Source organism: Rattus rattus, chromosome 1 (genome assembly GCF_011064425.1).
Source record: "Rattus rattus isolate New Zealand chromosome 1, Rrattus_CSIRO_v1, whole genome shotgun sequence".
NCBI classification, from domain to species: domain Eukaryota; kingdom Metazoa; phylum Chordata; class Mammalia; order Rodentia; family Muridae; genus Rattus; species Rattus rattus.
This window is the reverse complement of record NC_046154.1, coordinates 246389344-246408486: the sequence shown is the minus strand read 5'-3', so window position 1 is coordinate 246408486 and position 19143 is coordinate 246389344. Positions and strand designations below refer to the sequence as shown.

General features: G+C 49.7%; 1 protein-coding gene across 2 annotated transcripts in view; it reads left to right on the top strand.

The window, feature by feature from the left end:
* The first annotated feature begins 2147 nt into the window (after window positions 1-2147).
* Window positions 2148-19143, top strand: part of Slc45a4 (solute carrier family 45 member 4) — a 67382-nt gene continuing 50386 nt past the window's right edge. Inside the window, exon 1 of one of the 2 annotated variants that reach the window (XM_032916498.1) lies at window positions 2148-2199. The gene's annotated coding sequence lies outside the window, so the exon portion shown is untranslated. Of the gene's footprint in view, window positions 2200-2283; window positions 2789-19143 lie in introns of those variants that run through there. The other variant, XM_032916505.1, reaches the window with a different exon arrangement.

Sequence of the window (19143 nt, the reverse complement as noted above, 5' to 3'; positions counted from 1 at the left end):
ACTCAGGACCTCTAGAAGAACAGTTAGTGCTCTTAACCGCTGAGCCGTCTCTCCAGCCTGGTGGTAGACATATTTAATCCCAGTACGTGGGAGGGAGAAACAGGAGTATCTCTGCAAGTTCAAGGCCAGCTTGGTCTACAGAGTTAGTTCTAGGACAGCCAGGACTACACAAAGAAGTCCTGCCTTGAAAAAAAAATCCTCTAAATACTCAAACAATAACAACAAAATGTCAACAGGGGAGCCATGCCCTCATTGGTGGTCACCCATGAGTCACACACAGACATGCACAGGAACCAGAAGCAAACTAGTCCCTGGACTCACCCATTATACCCACTTCCAAGTCCCCTCCCTCAAGCTTAGCCATTGTTCTGACTCCCAGTACCTGCTGCACACATCTACAACTCCATAAGCACGAGGCATAGACCTTATACATCTAACTTTTCCCTCCCTGAGAGATTTTCATATAGCTAGCCTGGAACTCTCATTGTCATATAGACCTCCCAAGAGCTAGGAAAACAGAAGTAGAGTACTGTACCTAGTTTAGTTGTGTGTGTGTGTGTGTGTGTGTGTGTGTGTGTGTGTGTGTGTGAGAGAGAGAGAGAGAGAGAGAGAGAGAGAGAGAGAAGAGAGAGAAAGTAGCCCAAGCTGGCTTTGAATTTCTGAGAATCCTGAATTTCTTCACTGATGGATGCCTAGCTCTTATCTGACTTCTTTTGCTCAAAGTCCTTTGTAAGAGTCACTCTTTCTCATTGTATGTAGCTGCAAACTATTCAGCCACAATATCAATCAAAATCAATCCAATAGTGAATATGGCACGGTTTCTATAACCCTTTAATGACCTACAGGTCATCAGTACTTTCCACTTAAGACCACTCTAAACAGCATTGCTAAGGACAGAAAAAGGAAGTTAGGTAAGCCTCTTGGGTGTGAGAGTACCAGGCTCTGAGTCCTTTAAAGCAGATTTCCAGATTGTGCACGGTGTGGCAGCACTCAGAAGGACGAGGCAGGCAGATCTCTGTGAGTTTGAGGCAAGCCTGGTCTATGTAGTGAATCCAAGGCCATCCAGTGCTACATAGTGAGGCTCTGTCTCAAAAGCAACCAACCAAACCAAAAACAAATAAGAAAGCAGATATCCACGTGGCAGTGAGTTTTACATCTCCACAAGAGTAGTGTACAAGCCTTCCAGTTGCTCCCTTTCTTGCCAACACTTGGCATTGTCAGATTTTCCCATTTTAGCTGTTCTGGAGGCTGACCCAGGGAACTTTATTTCTAAATTCCTCCCTAGCTTCTCAGATAGATCTTAGGGTTTCTGTTTTGCAGATGAGGACATCAGGGCCCTGAGAGGTGTGATAATTCGTCCAAAGCCACTTAAACTTTGGCACGGACTTAGGGTTGGGATGCCAGCAAGGTTGTCTGACATCAGCCATCAATTCTTCTATCCGTCCAGCCCCCTTCCGGACCTGGCCTTGTTCTGCTTCTCAGCAGAGGGGAGAGATCGGCTCTGTGGCTCAGGCTTGGGTGTCCTGGCCATGCATGGGTCACATCCTACCCAGCTCTCCCGAGGGCTCACAGGCTTGAGAGGATGTTCAAAGTGCTTCAGAAGGGGAGATGCCTAGGGAGTGCGATGGTTGGAAAGGAATAAGGATGGGGGAGTTTCAAGCAGTCAGTTTGCTCCCAGGAGGGGTGCAGCTCTGTTGGCGGAGGGTGAGCATAGCGCACTACACAGCGGCGGCCTAGAGACCTTGAGGGTGTCTGGCAGGAAAACCAGCCGAGGGCGGCGGAACGCACAACCGCCTCCAGAGCCCACCAGCAGGCCCAGGGCGGGGCACGGCAGAGGGGCGGGACCCTCATGGGGGCGGGGCCACATGCCTCTACTGACCAATGGACGAGCGCAGCTCAGGCCCCGCCCCTAGAGTCTGCTGCATAGTCATGAGGCGCAGGCCGGCGCTGCGTCAGCGGAAGCGGCGCGCAGCGGCTGTTTCCGACCTGATAAAGCGGCGTTGTCCCCGCGCGCTGGCCGCAGCCTCGCAGCGCTCGCACCCCGTCCGAGTAGCTGACTGACGGACCCGCCCGGCCGGCCGCCGCCGAGGGCGCAGCCGCCGCCCGGACGCCCCGCCGCCGCCCCGGTGCGCCCGGGGCCCCGCACCCCAGCCGCCAGCCAGCCCCCGCCAGCCCCGCGGCCCCGGCCGGAGGAGACAGGTGAGCGCCGCACCTGCCGCCCCCCCCCTCCGCGCGGCCCGGGCCTCGAACCGGCGGCCTGACCGACCCCGCGTCTTTCCCCGCCCCCACCCGGCTGCTGCGCTGCAGCCCGCACCTGCCCTTGCTGGTCCGCATCCCCGGCCCTGCGGCCGCAGTGTGTGCACTCCTTGCACACCGGTCCGGGGCCACTCCAGCGCTCACCTCTCCCGCCTTTGGCGTTGAGTGCTCACCCTCCTCTGCCCAACCCTTGCTAACTTCTGGGAGTTCACCGGCTCTGGGCCCACCACCTAGAAATGCTTCTGGGTCACCGCTCTCTATCCTTGTCCCCAAGCACGCATTACTTGCAGCGCTGCTAGCTGGTAGCCTGACCCTTTGCGGGCACCTTTTATTTCCTGAAGCCCACCTCGTCCCTGGAGAAGACGGGAGCACTACGCTCCAGGTGCAGAGCCCGGATTTGGAGAAGTCCCGTCCCTCTCCCCGAGACCAATCTTCCTCCAGTCCCTTGAGCTTAACCCATTCCTCTCCAAGGTGTGCTGCGCTAGATGGGCGCCCGGAGAGCACACTCCTGCGGAGGGCTTTTCCAGGGGAGGTATGTCCAAGTTGGGGAGCACAGCCTGCTGGTTAGTTATTCGTAGTAATTCTACAAGGTGGGGCCAGCCATGGGTGGGAAGAGGTATTAGGTGTCCTGGGGTGTAAGAGCCTTGTGCTTTCCCCGCGGGATACTGCTAGAGTATGGCTTCAACTTCTGCCTTAGTCTCCCCTTCTGGTACCCTAGCTGACCACACACTGGGCCTTGCAGCTTCTCGTGACTGAGGTGTTCCAAGACTAGTGCGTAGCAAGCAGGATTTAGAAGATGAACGATTGAAACAATTGTTTCTAGTGGTCAGCCAGGCCCAGAAACTCAGAGGGTGGGCCATAGTACACCTGGGTCGCCCCGCTGCATGGTGAAGTCTGTTCTAAGCAAATTCCCTGCAGCTGGCTCCACTGTCTGCTTGACAGGTAGGGTGTGGTGGGAATCTTTTCCTCTGTTATTTTTTCATTGTAGTAAGAAAGCATAAGTGAAAAGCTAGAGGAGTGCCTTACTGCTTAAGGGGTGACAAATGGCCAGTCATTGAAACTGGGAACCTCCAACCAGCTTTGAAACACATGTGAACAACACCCTCTTGCTGCTTACATCTGAATCCTGCGTTAGAAGAGCGAGTTGATTAAGGCGCTGCAGAGATTTTGCAGAAGCTGCTGAGAGGGGAGAGAGGCAGTGACCGAGGCCTGGCCTGAAGCTGTGTGGGCTCCAGGTGGGAAGAGACTCCAGCATAATGAAGAAGCTTTGGGGGAGAGATTGGGGAAGTAGGTCATCTGAAAATCCTACACTTGAGTGGCATTCGGGCTGATTGTGGTTGTTTTGTGACTGCTGTGGAGAAGAAGTTGTTCCTTCGAAAGGTTTGAAATGCCTGTTAGGTATATGTGGGGGTGATCTGTTTGGGAAACATCCCTGCTTAACTCCGCCAGGGACTGTGAAGGGAGGCCACTCAGGGCCAACTCCTAGTACCTCGGAGGATCACTGGCTTCCTTGCAGAGATGCTGTGTGCTGAGCTCTGGCCCTTGTTGCATGGAGAAAGCAGACCAGAGATGGGACTGGGTGACCTCCAATGTAGCTTGATTTTAGCCTCTCCAACTTTGCTTATTGGAGAGGAGGGAGTTGGGGCTGGGGGAGCAGTAAACTGTTCTTGCCCTCATCTGACTGCCCTGCAGAGCTGTTAGGAAGGGGGGGGGGGTCTGTGATGCTGCAACTCCTGGTCTCTTGTGCAGGAAAGGAGCTTCAGAAGGTATTTGAACTGGTGTTCGGGGGATGCGAATTGATTTCATCTGCGTTATCCAGAAGACAGATGAGGGCATTGAGCGAGGGTGGTGTTAGGGTTTAGGATGCCTCAGTTGCCCTGCCCTTCGCCCTCTCATTGTTCTGAGGACCCTGGTGCCCTAGCTTTGGGTAGCCAGCTAGGGGTGGTTTCTGACAGATTTGTGGCCTGGCGTTGAATAAGAGTGACTGCTGATCTTTGTAGGTGGCAGACAACCCCAAATTGCTAGTGCCCTCCTGGGGAACACCCCTGGCAGAACTGTGCCTGTAATTTGTGGAACCAGAATGTGCTAAAAGCTGTGTTCTTGTTAAGGGTGGGTGAAGATGCTGCTCTATGCTCGCCTCCTGTGGTTTCCTGGATTTTTTTTTTTTTAAATCATAATGTAATTATGTCAACGAGGGTACACTTAGACTCTGATCTGCTTAGTGATATGCCATTAGGAGAGAGCCTCAACTGCAGACCAGGTGACACGAATGCTCAGTGGTGTCCAGCAAAGGTTCTGCAGTGGGGACAGACAGCCTCACGCATTAAAAGCCATCGCCATCGTGGGGGTGGAAGACCCCATACACCAGAGTCTACAGAGGGCTCAGCTGAAGCACCTCCCCCACCAGCTCCTAAACAAGCTCTCCTTGTTTGCATTAGCGTAACTGCTCCACTAAAGTCAATGAACAAGGATCTTTTTAAATGGGAACTTTCAAAATGTGCCTCAAGTGTCCCCCCCCTCGCCCCCCCCCATCAAGTTCTGAGCCCTGTGATACTCCCTTTCAGAGAAACTTGAGGTCTCTTCCTTGCTAGTGGAAAGGACAGCCCTGTTCCCAGCCTGAGGAACCTGGTCAGGCTCAGGACAGGTACCTCCCTGATTTTTATGTGAAGGCTGGAGTGTGCCTGGGGTTTCTTGTTGGTTGTGTGTGTTGGGGTTTTGATTTTTAAAGACTGGGTCTCACGGAGCTGAGACTAGCCTTGGGCTGCTGATACTCCTGCTTCTACCTCCTGGGTGCCTCCTTCTGACAAGTGCTGGAATTACAGTTTTGTATCAAGGTGTCTGCTCTGTGAAGTGTTTTTGGGAATAAAACACTGTAGCATTAGGAAAGCTGATGCAGCAGGATTGAAAGTTCAAGTCCAGTCTGACATATGTAGGGAGACCCCTTTTCTTTAATATTTAAGTTTTACTTTAAGCAATGTATATATGTGTGCTTTTGTATGGCTATGTGCATGAGAATGTAGGTGTTAGCCCCCCAGCCCCCTGCAACTGGAGTTTCAGGTAGTTGTAAACTGTCTGATGTGGATGCTGAGAATCAAGCTTGAGTCCTCTGGTAGAGCAATACATGCCCTTAACCACTGAGCCATCTTTCTAGCCTGAGACCTATTTAAAAAACAAAACAAAACAAAACAAAAAACAATTGGGTTCCACAGACTCAGCAGACATAACCCATTTGTGTTTTATATTTTGTTTTGTTTTGTTTTTTAAAATTGCTGTTAGCTTTTGTTGTGCCCCTCTCAAGGGGCCACTCTGTTCCCAGGTGGCCAGCCTTGTGTCCTCCTTGGAGGGTGTGGGTGTTAGTTCCTCAGAATGTCAGACCGGCAGTGTGGAAGGCCGAGTGTGTCTGTCTCCAGTGATGCTGCTGCTGGGCTTCTGGGAGCTGTGGGAAGGACACAACCTGAGGCCGCCGAGCAGACAGTCCCAAGTTCCCTGTCGCTCAGCCACTGCTTAGGTGTGGTCGTTGCTTGTTTTTGTGTAGATTGATTTTATTTTGAGTATGTGAATGTTTTCCATGTGTATGAATGTCTATTATTTTTTCGTGTTTACTATTTACGTGTGTGAATGTATGTCCTACTACATATCTGTGGCTGGTGTCCAAAGGGATCAGAGGAGGATCTCCGGGGACTGGAGTTACAGAGGGCTATGAGCCACAGTGTTGGTGCTGCGAACTGAACCCAGATCCTGTGTAAGACTAAGTGCTCTAACCCTGAGTCAGCTTTCGGAGAGCCCATTTTTGTTGCATTTTGAGACAGGGTCTCTTGCTGGCCTCAAATTCATCACCTTAGCCAAGGATGGCCATGAACTTCTGGTCCTCCTCCTCCTATCCCAAAACTGTTGAGATCCCAGCATGAGCTGCCACTCCTGGCTGGATTTCTTTTAGAAAGGGGCTTTGGTGCTAGGTGTGGCCTCCGACTGAGTACAGGGGTCTGAGGATGCCAGGCTGCTCACAAGTGGAACCCAGAACATTCATGGGCCCTGGGATCTACTTTATGGTTTTCATCCTTTTTTGTTTGTTTTTGAGCCAGGGTTTTTCTGTGTATCCCTGGCTGTCCTGGAACTCAGTCCGATAACCAGACTGGCCTCAAACTCAGAGATCCTCCTGCCTCTGCCTTGAAAGTGCTGGGATTAAAGGTTTTGCCACCACCGCTCAGTTACAGTTTTGATTCTTAAGCTTAGTTTCCTTTCCTCTTTCAAGCCCAGAACTGGGAGACTGTACAGACTGGTCTCCCTGTCCTCTGAACTTCCCACATCTGTAGAAGGATTTGCCCAGCTGGGCAATTTGATAGGAAACAGCCCTGGCATGGGACCTGCTCTGCCAGGATCTAGCCTAGCTAATGGGTCCTACACAGCCAACCCTTGGTTTGAGTCCCTGTAGTTAGTGTCTCTTGAACTTGCAGCCACATGACTTGGTTAGGCACCATATCCCCGTTTCGGACAAGGGAAATCTTGAGTAAGAAAAGCCACACTTTGGACTGGAAGATAAACATTGATGCGTTGAGGTGGGCATGCGCTTGGATCTGATGCAGTGGACACTGTACTTTGTGTACAAGTCTTACTGCATAATTTTATGCAGTCACTTAGATGTTGTAAGCCAAAGGATAATAAATAACTCACTGTTGCCAGCAACTTAGTCACCACTTGAGGGAAGTGCAGCCAATCAGCAGAGTGTGATTTTTGGTTTGGAGTACGGAGGGAGTATTTTTCCATTAAATCTTTGGAAGACCAGGATTGAGTTCAGGGCCTCCTGTGTGGTACTTCACTGCCACCACTGCAGCTCTCAATCGGCTGTGTGTGTGTGATGTGTGTGTGTGTGATGTGTGTGTGTGTGTGTGTGTGTGCGTGTGTGTGTGTGTGTGTGTGTGTGTGTGTGTAAGGTCAGAAACTAACACTGGGTATCTTCCTCTACAGATCTCTACCTTAATTTTGAATCAAGAGTCTCTTACTGAACATGGGGGCTGACCAGTGAGCTATAGGCATGTTCTTGCCTCTGCCTCCTCATCCCAGTGCTGGAGTTAAAGATACTGCCACCATGCCCAGCCGTCCATTGTTTTGGGGTTTTTCGTTTTTAGCAGTTTTTAATGGCTGTGCATTGAAGGGGTATACATGCAACCCTGCAAAATGTGGGCGGGCATCAGAACAGCTTGAGTGCTGGGTCTCTCCTGCTTTTCTGTGGCTTCACATGGCAATTACCTCTACCTGCTGAGCGTAGCACTGACCTCCATCTATTTACTCACCTATTTATTTAATTAATTAATTAATTTATTTACTGGTTTGTTTCAAGGCAGGGTTTCTCTGTGTGTTTCCCTGGCTCTCCTGGAACTTGCTCTGTAGACTGGGCTGGCCTCAAATTCAAGAGATCTACCTGCTTTTGACTTCAGAGGGCTGGGATTAAAGGTGTGCACTACCATCATCTGTTTTTTATTTTTGAGGGCAGGGTTTGACATCTATAATGGAGGTAAAATCACTTGTATTGAACAAGACTGGGCAAGGTAGCCCACACCTGTAATCCCTGTACTCAAGAAGCTAAGGCAGAGAGAGTTGCCCCGAATTTGAAGCCAGCCTGAGCCACATAATAAATTCTAGGCTGGCTTGGGGTAAAGACTGACCCTGTCTCAAAATACCAAGGGGGGAGAAAATACAGAGCCGGGCTGGAGAGATGGCTTAGTGGTTAAGAGCACTGACTGCTCTTCCAGAGGTTCTGAGTTCAAATCCCAGCAACCACATGGTGGCTCACAGCCATCTGTAATGAGATCTGATGCCCTCTTCTGGTGTGTCTGAAGACAGCTACAGTGTACTTATATATAAGAAATAAATCTTTAAAAAAAAAAAAAAAAGAAAATACAGAGCCGACGTGGTGGCACATACCTGTAATCCTAGCACTCAGGATTCTGAAGCAGGAAGATCAAGCTGGACATAGGGAAGACTAGCCTAGCTGAATACCAAAAGATTCTCTATCTACAGTAGTGGTTACATTTCATTAAAATAGATGACTTCCCATGTGTTTGCCTTGGAATTGGGTCTCTGAACAGAGTGGCTGAGTAGGGGACTTATAGGGTTTCTGTCTCAGGGGAAGGACTTCCTGAACTGTCCCCGGGACCTCTGCTGCTGGAACATTCTGTGAGAACAGTCCCCCCGCCCTCTCTCTCTAAGACAGAGTCTTGTACCATACCAAGCTGGTTTAGAATGTACAGCAATCCTTCTGCCTAGCTTCCCAAGTGCTGGCATTATAAGCGTTCTTTTTGTCTAGGTGTGGAAGAAGCGTGAAGGTGACCTTGAGTCTAGATGAGGCCTGCCAGGGACTTCTCAGACAGTTAATTTTAGGACATACTTTGTGAAGATTGTACCTGGGGACCCTGAGGGTGTTCTTGCAGGATACCCCATGCTTTTACACGCCTCCTGCATATGTGAGGAACAAAGCCCTTGTCTCATTGAGCTGTCACTGGAGATGGTCTGTCTTGCACCTCAGTATTGTGTTGCATGCTTTCTAAGTGCTCGGTGTTAAATGACAGAAAGATGGGGGATTTCAAAGGCATTTGTGGTTCAGTTAGGGGTTTGCATCTTTATTTGGGTTGGTTAAAATGTAAGCCTGTGGCATTATGCCTTGAGTTAAAATTTAATTTGCCAGAAAAACGCATGGGCAGTAAGAAGACCAAGGTGATTGGGCCTGGGGTTCCTTGGGGACTCTTGCTTGCTAATCCAGTGTTCCCATTTGCTCTTCCTCCTGCTCTAGGCCTGAGGGCTCCTGCAGTCTCTGGTGAGAGCATTGGGTGGATTAGAGAGGACAGTGAAGAGAACCTGGACTGGGAGACTAGGGTGTTGGAACCTTTTTCTGAGAACCCAGAATGGGCTACTGTGGAATGCTTAACTGTCCTTAAATCCTACTAAGGCATGTAAATGTGCTGGGCCCTTAGGATGTTTAGCAATTCAATGACAAATTGTTCTAACCTCATGCTCAGAACAGAACAGGCAGTGGCTGGAGAGCCGCAAAAGCAGTCCTATAGGATAGTGCTGCGTGCCCAGCAGTGGACAAGAGATTTGACTGCTCTAGAGATCCACAGCATGGTCTGCCCTGGCTTTGCACTGTCTCTGGTGAGTACAGCACAGGAGAGCTGGGTGTGGAGACTCACATCTACCACCACTGGAAGTTTGAGGTCAGCCTGGGCTACAGAGCAAGACTAAAAAACACAAACCAAAGAGTGCAGTCGAGATTGTTTGAGCAAGGACATGTCAGCATAGAAGGGGGACCCTGTCCCCTTTATACCTGGCGTAAGAGAAGACAACTGAAATCAAAGAATGAGGCTGTTGGAGATGCTGAGTGACCCCAGAAGACGGAGCCTTGCTGGCTTATCTCCAGCACAGCGGCTGTTTTACAGTTCCCTTGGTATATCCGGCATCAGGATGGCGGATAGGGTCTCCTGATTTGGAGAACCTCTGTGTGCTGAAGGAAAGCAGGTACCAAAAAGGATAGAGGTCCTCTTGCTTTATTTCTCTAGAAATAACTGCACTCCCCTGGGCTTCCTTCCAGCATGCAAATCTCCTCCCAGTCAGGCAAGCAACAGGAATACTGAAGTGGCTGTTAGTGGTTTTTCATATCGCTTATGTAAAACTGTTTGCATCAAAGCTTGGAGTAGGGAAGCCCTCCCCCGCTGAGGCCCTCTACACCTCTGTGCAGCGCTCCCCTCTGCTGGATGGAGTAAGGTCAAGGAATGGGCCAGCCTGTTCTGCCATTGCTCAGTACCATTTGAAGGCAGATCTGACTTGAGGGAGAGCTTGAGCAGGGAGGTCAGGTTATAGATCAAACTGTCCTTTTCCCAACATAGCCTATAGCTGAGTAAGTATGGAGAGTGGGGCGTGGAGGGGAGCAGTAGGGACCAACAGTTATGTCCCTAAGGCAAAGTGCAGGAATTGCAAAGCTATTGAAAACATTTCCACTCTTGTTGAGTGAGTCATATATAGCCAAAGTGATCTTAATTCTGAAGAGGGTGGGGAGGGGCCTGCACCTTTTACTCTTTAGTGGGAGCTTGGCAGAGCCTAACTTTGTCCTGGGAGCTGTACAGGGAGTGGCCAGCCCTGGCTTTGTGTCCTTGGCCCAGAAACCACCACTGCTCACAGAGCCTTCAGTCTCTGTGTGATAACCATGGACCTAAAGGGTATTTGTTCTTGTGGAAATAGGCACTTGAAGAGTAGGAGTGACAGCCGCTAACACAAAGAGCATTGAGCCCTATGATAGAACGCAGAATGTGAAGGTTAAGTGACTTGCCCAGAGTGCCATCACGGGTGGCCAAGCTTGCGCACCCAGGGTGTGTCAGGCTGCCTGGCTTATGTTCTCAAGTCAAGCATTACTTAAAGTGCTGTTTGTTTCCTGCCCAGGTGCCATCTTTGCTTGCATTCCAGATCAAGGCCCTTCTGTAGCTGCTGGAGGAGACTCATCTTGGCTCCTGGCTGCTCAGCTGCTGGTCTTAGACTTCTTTATTAGGAGTGAGGCAAGAAGTATCTCTGAGCTGGGGGTGGGGTGCTACTCGCTGGTCAGTCATGTGAGCCTGCCCTGGTACCCAGTTCCTTCTCTTGTTGTCACTGCTCTTGGGTTAGCTGGGCTGTGAACTAGGCCAGGGCTGGTTCTAAGATCTATTCTACCCTTCGGTGTGGCTTGATCAGAAGGTTGCTTTTGACATTTGTTGTTGCTGTTCTCAGACCTAGAAAGGTGAACAGCACAGCAGATAGTGTGATCTCTGCTTGTTACCCAACACCGTCAACTGTCTGCGTGTTTCTAGTCTGGACTGTCCTTTTTGGTTTGCTTTGTCTTTTCTTGACATGTCTTGTTCTTTAGCCAATGCTGGTCTGGAACTTGGCCTCTTTCTGCCTCAGTCTCCTAAGCTCTGGGACTGCTGTGATCCAGGCATGTGCCATCATGACTCGAAAAGTTTGGTGGGCCTTACATGTCAGGCGCTCACTCAACCACAGAGCCATATTCCCAGCCCTGTGCTTCTAATTTAAAAAACAAAAACAAAAACAAAAACAAAAAAATCCCCCCAAATCGTTTTTGTTTTGGGCCTGGGCCTCATGTGGTGAGACTAACAGCTGAGGCTGGTTTTTGACCTCCACTTCCCAGGTTCTGAGATTAGGCATACCTGGCTTGTTTTTCCAGTTCTGAGTGTCATTTTCACCTAATACTCTGTGTGTGTGAAAAATACTGGAGTGGGACGATGCTTGAAACCAACCAAGTGCAGAATGAAATCAGAGCAGGTTTTGAAGGAGTAGATTGCCTGTGGCAGTTGTCACCAGTAATGGAGGAAGATGTGGGGCAGAAAGAAGCTCTGCCTGCAGGTCTCCAGGGTAGGAGCAGCTGTGGGCGCAGACGAGTGGCATTGTCACCGCCGTTATCAGCCCACACTGACAGTTTGCGCCATCTCTGGCAAGGGGCGCTGGGTCCCGATAAGCCTGCCAGGAGTGATGGTAGTTTGTGTCAGGCCCAGATAGGGTTTTTATGTGGGTCTGTGGGAGACTGGAAGCCATCAGCACAGAGCATGGCTTCTACCTGTAGAATGGCACAGGAAAGCAGTTGAGATCAGGGAATGTAGGCTTACCTCCCCACGCTTTGCCTGGATCCTGGTCCACTCAGTGAATTGTTGATGCCCACACAGTTCTGCTTTGCTTTGGAATCTTAGGCGGGCCGTCCTGCAGAGCGTTACCTGGGAATAGGCAGGGGGTGGGTTCCTGTGCCCTTCTGTGGGCCCTTTGCTGGTGTCCTGGTTCTTAGTGGCCATAGGGAAAGCAGTTGTGATGCTTATTTATACTTTGTACAACACCACAAGGTAGATTAGAGAGTCCTGGTCCCAGTCCTGTCACCCCTGGGAACGAGTGTGTTTCTAGAATGCTATACTAAATTTAGTGGGACACTAGGATCTTAGAAATATAGGCTGGGACCTTAAAAACAGCAGTTTATTTCCCATGGACTTGGAGGTGGGAGACCCAAGAGCAGGATGCTCTCAGTCTGTCTGCTGAGGGAAGGAACATTTGGTGCTTCAAAGAGATGCCTTATGGCTATAGCCTTGTGCTGGAAACGGACAAGGCCTTAACCCAACCTTTTCATAGACATGAGGAACTCACTCAGGTCTATCTCTTGATCTCATCACCTCTCACTCACCTCCCGCCTCCTTAGAGTAGGTTTCCTGCACGTGACTGGAGGGTATGTGCTTTCCAGGCATAGCACTCTTTTGGTTAGTTGTAGGTGACCTTAATCACCATAGAACCTGGTTGACACAGCATGTAGATCATTAGCATGCCTTGAAATTGACTCTGTCCTGCTGTGGGGTCGAGTTTCTACAGGCCCAGTGTGCACTGACTGCCTGAAGTGCTGTGTGCGCTTTGACTCACCCCTGTTACATGGTCTGCCATAGCCCTTACCTGGGCATCTTGCTCCTTGCTCCTGACTGTCTCCTAAAGAGTGTAACCTTGGTCTTGTAGAGCTATGACATGAGCTCAGGGTGCTGGAGCCAGGGGTGCAGCATCATCTGTTCTGGGGGCCAGGCCACCGTTTGGCTGCGTCTGAGCAGCAGTTGCTGGTTTAGAAAGTGGAGTTGGCAGGGCCTCTACTTACTTCAGTCGTCCCCATAGGTGGGGGAAAGACAGGGCCAGCCCTCAGCTTTCGGGGAAGTGGAGCAGACCTGGTTGGTGGCCTTGTCAGAGTCCTGCTGAAGGGGGTCTATCTCCCTGCCTCCTAGTCAGGAGACCAGACTGGGTCCCAATCTGAGGTCCTTGACATTGGAAAGCATCCTGTGACACTTAGAGAGTTTGTTTCTGTCATTCTGCCCACCTGGGTCTTATCTTAGAAACAACCCAGAGGAAACAGACAGCTCAGGAGACAGGTGAGGAGGTTTGGCTGAACTTTTTTGGATACCTGTGGGTGCCATGACATAGCTCCATTGTGTCTTGGGCTCTGCCACATGGTAGCAGGTGGAAGGATGATGAACAGGATGTCTCTCTGTCACCAGCCAAGTGCTTGAAGTTTTTGTGACACCATTTCAGTGAAAAGGAAGCTGTGAGGAACTGCGACTACCTACATGTCAAAAGTCTTCCTCCATCTTCCTGGTTTTTCCTTGGTCTTTTTTTTTTTTTTTGGTTCTTTTTTTCGGAGCTGGGGACCGAACCCAGGGCCTTGCGCTTCCTAGGCAAGCGCTCTACCACTGAGCTAAATCCCCAACCCCTTCCTTGGTCATTTAAGGAGAGTGGTAGCCTGGATATTCTGGATGTGCCTGGGGCTGGAGGTCTGTGGCAGTAGGACTTGATGCCTTCCTCCCAAGCTGTGTGAGTCTGGACAGCCCCTCATCTCAAGGAGCTCACGTGTGGGAACAGGCATGGGGAAGCCCAGGCACCTTCAGCCTCTCAGAGGTAAGTGCCCGCTCTACAGTACTGCTTGCCTTCTGTGGTCCTCTGCATCCCAGCCTTCGTACCCCGAGCCCATGTTCTTTTTGCCCTCTCCTAACTACCCAGTACCTCTTTTGCCAAAGTAGGACTGCTAAGTTCTGCTAAGTGTTCGTTGTCGTTGTTGTTGTTGTTGTATTTCCCCCATTTGGCTCTATAGTCCAGTCTTGTCTAGATTATATAGCCCAAGGTAGACCTCAAATTCCTATGCTCAAAGAGTAACTTTTTTCTTTATCAGGGTTACTGTGTTTGATATACAACCTCGTGCATGCTAGATAAGCACTGTGCCACTAGAACCTACCGTAAATTCTGCCTCCATGTCCTGTGCACTGGGATTATAGCTGTGAGCTCTTGCGCAGTTTTGTTTGCTTGTTTTTTGATCACTAATGGCTCTATGGAGACCTGGTATATGCACAGGCATATGAGACCATGTGTGTACAAGGGTACTGCTTCTGTGGAAAGACAGATCCTGGTGTGGTCAGGGAGTGTGGGACCCTTGTGAGTAGAGGGAAGAAGAGTAGAGTTGATGGTAGGACTCTGAGAAAGATTCCAGGTGAGAGAGCACCCTCCCAGGGAGCTTCCACCCGCTATAGCTTGGAGCGTAGGGATGAAAGAACAGAATCAGAACTGTCAGAAGTGGGCTGGTAAGGATTGGGCCTTCAACAAAGGGGTGCACCTAACTGACTAATGGCGATCCTGCCTGATCTGAAAGACTACTTGGCCATTTATTCTCTCTTGGAGTCACTTGGCATGGTGTGAGCGCCTGGCTGCGAGTTCATGGATGCTTAGAGTCTAGGGGAGAAGCAGGAGAGGGAGCTGGCTTGGCCAGTGTAGCTTGAGAAGGCAAGACTCGGAGGGGTGTGGTGGGTCTGGCTGCAGCTGTGACCTCCCTGGGGACATCTTCTATGACTGTGCTGTGAGAGCCATCCCAGGAATACTGTGAACATTGTTTGGCCCTGTTTTCTGCCAGCTGTGTGCTGGGGTGGCTTTATAGCAACCCCCCTCCCCACACACCTAGCAGGCAGGTGCAGGGGCTCCCAGAGCCAGCGTGACAGAGTAAGGCTTAGTTTCCGGAACCTTCACAAAGGGGCTGTACTGGGCAGCTTGCTTAAGCTGAAGGGGGAGGTGACGGCACGGTTTATCTGGGTATGGGAATGTGTTGGTTATGAAATGTGAAACCAGGATTTTGCCGAGTGTGTTGCTAGCTCTGCTTTTCCTCCAGAGGGCCAGCCCTGGGCTTTTTCTCAAAACAGGGAGCTAAGGCCATGTGCACAAGGTCCAAAACAAGCAGACTCACCACCTCTCACCAAGCGCAACACTCAGCCTGTCTGCTTCTAGAAAACACAATTTGACCCATGTTCTCATATACCACCAAGTGTAGTGAGCTCAGGATCTCAGTCTGGCCAGCTTCTTAGAGTTTCCTAACTTAAAAACCATCTTTTTCCTGAAGGAGGAGGGCAGGCCAGGCCTTAATATATTTTCCTCTCCACCCCTCCTTTCCCCCTCCTCCTTTTTTGTTTGTTGTTGAGACAGGATCTCACTACATAGCTCTGGACATCTTGGGACCCATTGTTTAGATTATGCTGGCCTCAAACTAACAGGGTCTGCCTAATGCACCTGCCTCTGCCTCCTTAGTGCTGGATTAAAGGTGTGTGCCACCATGGCTGGGCTCTGTTGTCCTTTTCCTTGGCTGTTTGTAAATTTGCAGATTTAAGTATCTTCCTACCTCAACTTGGGGAGAGGCTGGGGCCACAGGTATGTGCCACTGCCCCGGCTTCTCTATTTTCCTTGTGGGTTTTATTTTTTTAAGTACTGGAAATGGAACCCAAGGCCTCATAACAGCCAAGAGCTCCTCCACCTTTGAGTTGCATCCCTAGACCCTCTGTTTTTCTTTTTATTTCCCTTCCTTCCTTCCTTCTTTCCTTCCTTCCTTCCTTCCTTCCTTCCTTCCTTCCTTTCTTTTTTGATACAGACTTACATTGCTCATCTAAATCCTAAAGGCAGCAGCAGAGTGGGGTAGATTTTAAACAGTACCAAAGGATGATATCATAACCACAGCATAGCAGAACGTCCTTTAACCAGTTTTGAGGCCACATGCTGTCCTCAGCACCCTGTCTCCACGGCGCTGCCCTGAGTTTCTTTGGAATCTGGTGAGAGCTTTGCCCCTTACAGCACAAATTGACACAGTTTTGTGTACATTTTAGTGGATGGTCATGTGTTTCCTAATGCCCACCAAAGGAGGCCCTGTCTTGCCCTGTCTCTAGATAAGGTAGGCTGCTGGGCAGTTTTTAGGCTCTGGGAATGGAGGCCACAGGGTCTGGCGTCAGAACTGTTGAAACTTTGAGATAGATGGCTGCCTGTGTACTAGGCCATTCCTCTGCTCTGTCTCCGTTGAAGATCAATTCCAGCAGGGTTGTCCTTACAGCTTTTCATGTGTTTTTAACATTGTCATGTTGACCAGGATTAGTCATCACTATGGCCTTGGAACCCTGTTCATGCCAGGAACTCACCTGTCCGCAAAGCTGTGAATTGAATACCATGCAAAGCGACTGTTGGATGCTGTTGTGACAGCCTCTTTATGGGGATATTTAGGGGAGTTAAAATTAGCAGTGAGCACCACAGAAAGTCAAGGTTGCCTAAAAGATCCAAGCAATGTCACATTGAAAAATGTGGCCAAGGTAAGACTTGGCAGTGAGTGAGTACAAAGTAGAATTTTCTTTTTTTCCTTTCTTCTTTTTTGAGAGATATATTTATTTTATGTATGAGTGCTCCTTTTTCATGCATACTAGAAGAGGGAATCAGATCCCAACACAGATATGAACCTCCATGTGGTTGGTGGGGGTTGAACTCAGGACCTCTGGAAGAGTAGCCAGTGCTCTTTAACTGCTGAGTCATCTCTCCAGCCCCGAAAGTGCAATTTTCAACTCTGGGCAAAGAAGCTGGGAGGATGGTCAGAAATTGAAGTTTGTGGAACCCTGTGGGACCTTTTAACCAGCACCACAGCCCTGGAGAGGAGTCCTGGTCAGACCTGCATCTGCTTGTCTGCCTAATCACACAGCCAGATACGGGAGGCCGGTGCGAATCCCCAAATCCCTTAGAGCAAATGACATGGTGTTTGGGTGTGAACTATGGATCTGTGTGCCTCAGGTCATCTCTAACCCCGACACAGTGTAAATGCTGTATAACCAACCACTATAGTCTATTGTTACAGAATTATGGCAGGAAAAAAAAATGTCAGCTGACATGAAGTTTTGTGAATAGTTTCTGCCTGTAGTTGGTTGGGTCAGTAGATATAGAAGGCAGGGACATGGACAACAGACCTAGGGACTGTGTGGATGCATATATCTATGTGACAAGTGTAGTCCTTTGTACATAGTCTGATACAATCTTACTGTAGAAGGTAGCTTATGTACTACATTGATGAATTCTGTCTGGCACCCTGTTGTCGCACACATGTATAAATTGCATGTGCCATGTGTTGTATACTGAAGTAGACATAGTGTATCATTAGGTGATGTAGCCTATCATACACTTTCACTTTCTCTTTTGTAAAGCTCTTGGGGACACCTCCTTGTTGGGCCCAGTTAGTCAGTAGTTGAGTAAGAACTGGCAGATACTGACTGCGAAGCACTAGCCTGGGGTCTGAGCCTGTCCTATCAAGAGCCCTTGACTGGCCTGCCGATAAAAGATGACATTTAGCTGGCTGCTGACCATAGGGTTGGCAGGGATGGGATGTCTCTGGTGAGGCCGGAGAATTGGTGTCTGCTTGCTCCAGCATTGTTCATTAGCTTCCCTTGAGACCACTCTGCAGAGGTCACTTAGTTCCTCTTGTGATAGGAAGCCTGCTCCGATTCAGTGTGGCTCCTACACACGTAGCCCCTGGCTTCCTGGCAGGCGGGCCCTCGAGAAGGCCAGCCACGCCCCGCAGTCCTTAACAGGCTGTAGCATTCAGCCCTTGTTTCTAGGAAGAACCAAGCTGTAATGTCACTTCTTACTAGTTGCTTATGAGCTTTGATCAGTCTACAGTTTCCCTTTTTTTTTTTCTTTTCTTTTCTTTTCCTTTCTTTTCTCTTCTTTTTTTTGGAGCTGGGGACTGAACCCAGGGCCTTACACTTGCTATACAGTTTCCCTTTTTACAAGATAGTCTCTTGCTATGTAGCCTAGGCTGGTCTTGAACTCACAATCCTGCCCCAGCCTTCTGAGTGCTAAGATTATCATCAATGTGTGTTACAATGGCTGGCTGTCATTTTTTCTGTAACAGAAGTCTAAGACTTGATCATCTAGTTCTTGCCAAGAGTCCTCTATTCTTTTCCTACACAGTGCCTTTTCTCAGAAGTGTATAGGGCTTGTCCTTCCTCCCTCATCTCCTCCAGCCATTACTGTTCTGGTCTCTTTCTTGGGGTTATCTGTGATTTTAGGCCATAGTTTGCTAGGCTTGCCCCCTGTTCCTTTGGCCCACACTCCCACACTTTTCTGTCTTTCTTCCTGGGATATGGGATACCCATTCCTGGCATTGTTGAGGGCTAACACCTGTGGGATACCAGTCAGATCTCACTGCATCTTGCACAGCAACTTGGCATCCCATGTGTGGGATCCAGCTTCCTATTGGCTTTACATGGAAGAGAATTCCCATAGAACAGTACGCACCCACTTGGTAGTATGATAGGTAGCCGGTAGGGTGCCCTAGGAGCAGAACAGCTGCCCAGCCCAGCCCCTGCCACATGCCCGAAACAACAGGTAGATGCCTGAAGCTGGGTATTAGCTTTGGACCCAAAGCAGCATGGGTATAGATTCTGTAGGAATGGTAGCTATATATGGACCTGCTGGGCCACCTGACCGGTGGGTAGGGTGGAGGAGGGCTCCCCTCTTAGCTCCATTGTGTCCTCTGAAAGTGAACCTCTCAGGAGAAGCTGCTCCTGCCAGCACTAGTTCCTTGTGTATTGACAGGCCCTCCCAAGTTTGTCTTTGGACTTACATTAGTTCAAAGAACTCTATCCTCCTATTCTCAGGGGCTTCCATGTAGGCTGGTTTATCTTTTTGGTTTTTTTTTGTTTTTCTCCATGTCTTGGAAGTTTTGTGTCAGGCTGAAGAGCTTTCTCTGCTTTTAGATTGTACCCACTCCCTTCTGCGTGAAGAATGTTTTACTAGAAACCTTAGTTTGCCCTAAATCTCTGTGTTCTGAAGAATGGAGCCTATATGGTGCAGGTGACTGCCCAACTGTGTCGGTCACCTTCCCTGAGTCAGGTGCTCCATCTGTCTAGCTCCCTGTGAATGCTCGGGTGTGTTTCGATATCCTCCCACACTGGGACTGTCGGCCTTCCGAGCGTACAGCAAGCGCCTGCTGACCGAGCTTCCTGGCGTTAGTAAACCTGGAGAGGAAGGCCCTGGCTCTTTCACTGCTGGCCCAGT